Below are 5,720 nucleotides of genomic sequence, written 5' to 3' on the forward strand. Positions count from 1 at the left end.
GGGGGGGAGAGGGAGGGGGGGGGGAGGGCTGATGAAGGGCTTTTGCCCAAAACGTCGATTTTGAAGCTCCTTGGATGCTGCCTGAACTGCTGTGCTCTTCCAGCACCACTAATCCAGATATCAAACAATGATGATTCAGAATACAGAAAAGAGATAGAGGGCTTGATGCTATGGTGCAGTGATAACAACCTCACTCAACAATGGCAAAACAAAAAAACTGATAATTGATTTCAGAAATAAAGGAGGAGAACACATCTTTGTCTACATTAATGGAGCGGAAGTTGAGAGCGTCAAGTTTCTAGGCGTGATGATAATCGACAAACTGTCCTGGACTTCCCATGTCGATGTGATGGTCAAGAAGGCACAAAAATGTCTCTTCCTGAGGTGGCTTAAGAAATCTGCATGTCCTTGAGGACTCTCACCAACTTTTACAGATGCACCATAGAAAGCATAATATCTGGCTGCTTAACAGCCTGACATGGCAACCGCTCTGTCCAGGACCGTAAGAAACTACAAAAGGTAGTGTGCGCAGCCCAGGCCATCACAGAAGCCAACCTTCCATTCATGGACTCCGTTTACTTGGCTCACTACTGCGGAAAGGCTGCCAAAGAGATGAAAGTGAGGACTGCAGATCATCAAAGACCCATCTCACCCCGGTAATGCCTCTTCCATCAGGCAATATATACAGAAGTCTGAACACATGCACTTGCAGGTTCAAGAACAGCTTCTTCCCTGCCTTTGTTAGACTGATGAATGGATTTCCTAATTTAAAATAACGTTGATCTTGCTTTACGCACCTCCTATGCAGTGTAACCTGTATGCCTACTCTGTCAAAGCAGCCTGTGATCTGTATGTCCTTGCTTACTATGATATGCTTGTACTGCTCACAAACAAAGCTATTTACCATACTCAGAAACGCATGACTACAACAAATCAATTCCAATCATACCCAACTAACAACAAAGTTGCTGACCCTCAGGTTCCATCTTTGCTGCTGGGCTAAAATCTCTGATGTCCCCTCTGCCAATGTGGCATGCGGCGATTCCTCTCTCTCTCTCTCTGCCTGTCTGTGTCTCTGTCTGTCTGTCTCTCTCTCTCCTCTGTGCTGGGCCTGCTTGATGTTTGCGGTATGCCTGCCCAAGGTCAGCACCCTGGGCCTGGCCCGAGAACGCTTAAGGGATAGGGGCTGCGCTCTGGCCACCACCAGTGCTTGTCCCGGCTCAGACAAGGTAAGTAAAATTTTTTTAAAAAAAGAGAGGAATAAAAAAAAAGTAGTTGGAGTGGATGAGCTCTGGCTCAGGAGCCCTTGAACTGGAAGTTTATAAAATCATGAGTCTAGGTAATGTGAATGGCAGGTGTCTTTTCCCAAGCTTGAGGGATTTCAAGACGAGGGGGCATATTTTTAAGATGAGAAGAAAATGATTTAAAAAAGATTTGAGGGGCAATTTTTTTTTACACAGCAATTAGTTCATGAATTGCCAGAGGAAGTGGTGGGTGCAAGTACAGTTATAATGTTTAAAAGGTATTTAGGTAAGTACATGAATAAGAAACGTTTGGAGTGATATGGACCAGGCACAGGCATGTAGGACTATTTTAGTTTGAGCTTATGCTTGGCATGGACTGTTTGGAAAAGGAGTCTTTTTCCATGACTCTGAGATAGGTCTTAACCAGTAGGTGAGTGAAAGTATACTGGGAAAGGACGAGGAAGTGGAAGTGAGGAATGTCAGTTCATGATCCTTTTGAATGCTGCAAGCTCGAGGGGTTGAATAGTATACTCCTGTTCCTATTTCTTATAGTCTAATAATCTAAGAGTAGTTTGGTTATGCATGCTTTGGTAAGACTGCATCTGGAGTACTGTGTACAATACTGGTCATCATACCTATGGGAGAATGTTAATGAGTTGGAAGCAGTTCATACTCCTATTTTTAATTGTTTGTTTTACCAAATGTAATACCTTATATTTATCCAAATTAAACTCCATCTCCCACATCTCATACTAGACTCATACTGGCAATGACTGGATCCCCTTATAAGGAATGGCTGGTCAGGCCAGGCCTGTATCGTCTGGAGTTTAGAAGAATCAGAGTGACTTCATTTAAGCATATAAGATCCTGATGGAACTTGACTATGTGATGTTGAAAGGATGCTTCCTCTTGTTGGAGAACCTAGAATTTGAGGCCATAGCTTAAAAATAAGGGATGCTCATTTAAAACATGAGGAAACAATTATTCTCTGAGAGGGTTATAAATCCTCAGAACTCCATTCCTCAAAAGAAACTGGATGCAGATTCTTTTAAGTATTTTTAAGGCAAGGTAAATCAATTGTAGATTACTAAAAGGGACGAAAGATTATTGGGGATATACAGGAATGTAGAGTTCAGATTGAATTAGATTCCCTACAGTATGGAAACAGGCCCTTTGGCCCAACCAGTCCACACCCACCTTCCGAAGAGTAACCCACCCAAACCCATTTCCCTCTGACTAATGCACCTAACACTATGGGCAATTTAGTATTGGCAATTCACCTGACCTGCACAACTTTGGACTGTGGGAGGAAACCCACACAGACACGGAGAATGTGCAAACTCCACACAGACGTTGCTCGAGCTGGAATTGAACCTGGGACCCTGGTACTGTGAGGCAGCAGTGCTAACCACTGAGCCACCATGCCGCCACAGTGAGGTTAAAATCAGATTAGCCATGTTCTTACTGAATGGTGGAGCAGTCTTTAAGGGCTGAGTGACCCATTCTTGTTCCTTATTCATTTGTATGTTTGTATCCTAGCTCCTGTGCTCTAATCCTTTCACTGTGAATACTGACATTCCATTTAGTTTCTTCAATGCCTGCTTCACCTGCATGCTTGCTTTCATTGACTGGTGTATAAGGAAACCTGGATCTCATTGCACCAGTCCTATTCAAGTCTATTTCTATTCAGATAATAATCTGTCGTCTTGTTTTTGCTATCAAAGTGAATAACCTCACATTTATTCACATTATACCATATCCTCCATTTGTCGTGGACTCTGATAAAGATTGATCATGACCATGATGGAATTGATATTGTTGTGTCCTGTGACTACCTGCATGCAGGCAAGGATGCCCTGAGGCATGGTAAATTGGTGAAACCGAGCAAAGGCTATGGCAACGGATGAATGGGCACTGCACAACAATCAACAAACAGTAGTGTTCCCTCCCAGTTGGAGAACACTTCAGCGGTCCAGGACATTCGAACTCGGAACTGCGGACCGTCCTCCAAGGCGGACTTCGGGACAGGCAGCAGTGAAAAGTGGCCGAGCAGAGACTGATAGCTAAGTTGGGACCTTGGGTTCATGTCACACTACAGGTGACCACCATTGCACTATACACACACACACACACAAAGGCACCCTCTCACAGACTTAGACACTTTACACTCATACACACACATACACTCTCTCTCACAGACACTCTCAACCCCCCCCACACACACACACTCACACCCCTACATGTACACATACCCATATATCTTTGTGGGGTGAATTTGTACTTGCAGAGTTACATTGTTGAAAATGTGTTGCTGGAACAGCGCAGCAGGTCAGGCAGCATCCAGGGAACAGGAGAATTGACGTTTCGGGCATAAGCCCTTCTTCAGGCTTATGCCCGAAACGTCGATTCTCCTGTTCCCTGCATGCTGCCTGACCTGCTGCGCTGTTCCAGCAACACATTTTCAGCTCTGATCTCCAGCATCTGCAGACCTCACTTTCTCCTCAGAGTTACATTGTACTTTGCTCAAAAATTGCATGAATCCACGTAAGACTCTGTTAACTCACATTTTAGATTAGAATCAGTCTAAACATTATGACACAGGGGGCTAACACCTCAACATCTTATCTGTGCTGACACTAATTGTGACAGTTAACCTGAGAATGTAACTTTTTAAAACCATTTTGTGATTTACATATGAAAGAAGTGAAATTATCATGGTCATTCTAATAGATGAGAGACTTAACAAACAATCAAGGTCTTTTTCAATGTATAATTTCAGTTACATCACACTGTAAACTTTTGCTATGAATTCTGTGTCTTACAATTGTGCCCTCCACAACCACTTGATGAAGGAGCGGCACCCCAAAAGCCAGTGCTTCCAATTAAATCTGTTGGACTATAACCTGGTGTTGTGTGATTTGTAACTTTGCATGGGAGAAATTTAACTAGATGGAATTTGGTCATTTGTCATGCAGTAATTTAATGTTCCTGTGTAATATGTTGTGTGAAGCATTCCAAAATATAAAGCAATTAATCCATTTTTGCGTTTTGTAGGTGTGCTGGAACACTTGAAGACACTGGAAAAATGTGCCAAGAAGCTGGCGTCAGAACAATTAGAAGCACAGCACAAAGCGCAGGTTCTAGAGCAGGAAAAAACATTGTTGGAAAGACTGAGATCAAAAAGGGATGCACTGAGGACCAGAGTGACTGCACAGTCTGCTGGAGTAAGTGAAGGTGCTTAGCAGCTTTAGCTACAATATGATACTCTTGAGTCCAAGTTGGAGCCCTGTTTTCCAATCCACATGGCTCAAATTGTGAGCTTTTCACAATTGTGGACTCCCTTTCCAGCTTAAAATGTGTTGCTGGAAAAGCGCAGCAGGTCAGGCAGCATTCAAGGAACAGGAGAATCGACGTTTCGGGCATAAGCCCTTCTTCAGGCTTATGCCAGAAACGTCGATTCTCCTGTTCCTTAGATGCTGCCTGACCTGCTGCGCTTTTCCAGCAACACATTTTCAGCTCAGATCTCCAGCATCTGCAGTCCTCACTTTCTTCTCTTTCCAGCTTAACCTCCTTGTTTTTATTTTCTATGCCTCAGGTAATAAAAACAATTATCCACTCTGCCTCAGGTAATTAAAGCAAGTATTCACATGGCTTTTTAACCACCATATTCACACTTGCCCTGCTACCTTCAGCGATCTGTTGGTATGCAGACCAAGGTTCCTGTGCTCTTCAATGCTTTCTAAGATTCCACCATTCACAGTGTAATCCTTTCCCTTGTTAGTCCTCCCCAAGCGCATTACTTTCACATTTTTGCAGGTTGAATTCTATTTGCCGTGCTCTTCCTAGTCAACAGGTCTGTTGGTATCTTCAACAGTTTATAGCTATCCTCGTCACTATGGAAAACATTTTATTAACCGGCACCTATAGGACGAGGAGTGTGCTAGTCGATCAAATATTCCCATTGATCAAGAGGTCTACATAATTAATGTGAAAACACGCACTAAGGAATAGAAATGTCATGCAAGGGGTTTTTATATGTTATTTACAGTGTAAATCAGTGAAATAATAATGCACTTTTCCTTAAATAAAACTTACCAACAGAGAGCTGCCTTACTTGTGCTCTCAACTGACTATTACGGAGATCGTGACAGTACAGTAAACTTGTGGTATTTAAGGTATATAATTTTTGCTGATTAATCAAGAGTGCCCGTTAAAATCAAAGTTAAAAATCACACAACACCAGGTTATAGTCCAACAGGTTTAATTGGAAGCACACTAGCTTTCGGAGCGACACTCCTTCATCAGGTGATAGTGGAGGGCTCGATCGTAACACAGAATTTATAGCAAAAATTTAGAGTGTGATGTAACTGAAATTATACATTGAAGAATTGATTGTCTGTTAAGCCTTTCATCTGTTAGAATACAGTGATAGTTTCACTTCTTTCATGTGTAAATCACAAAACCCTTTTTTTAAAA

General features: G+C 42.5%; 1 protein-coding gene across 4 annotated transcripts in view; it reads left to right on the forward strand.

Annotated features, from left to right (window-relative positions):
• The first annotated feature begins 59 nt into the window (after positions 1–59).
• Positions 60–5,720, forward strand: part of cenpo (centromere protein O) — a 34,615-nt gene continuing 28,954 nt past the window's right edge. For 2 of the 4 annotated variants that reach the window (XM_043695215.1, XM_043695218.1), the window contains exons 1-2: positions 60–656; positions 4,299–4,468. The gene's annotated coding sequence lies outside the window, so the exon portion shown is untranslated. Of the gene's footprint in view, positions 657–3,300; positions 3,343–4,298; positions 4,479–5,720 lie in introns of those variants that run through there. The other 2 variants (XM_043695217.1, XM_043695216.1) reach the window with 2 other exon arrangements.

Source organism: Chiloscyllium plagiosum, chromosome 9 (assembly GCF_004010195.1).
Source record: "Chiloscyllium plagiosum isolate BGI_BamShark_2017 chromosome 9, ASM401019v2, whole genome shotgun sequence".
NCBI classification, from domain to species: Eukaryota; Metazoa; Chordata; class Chondrichthyes; order Orectolobiformes; family Hemiscylliidae; genus Chiloscyllium; species Chiloscyllium plagiosum.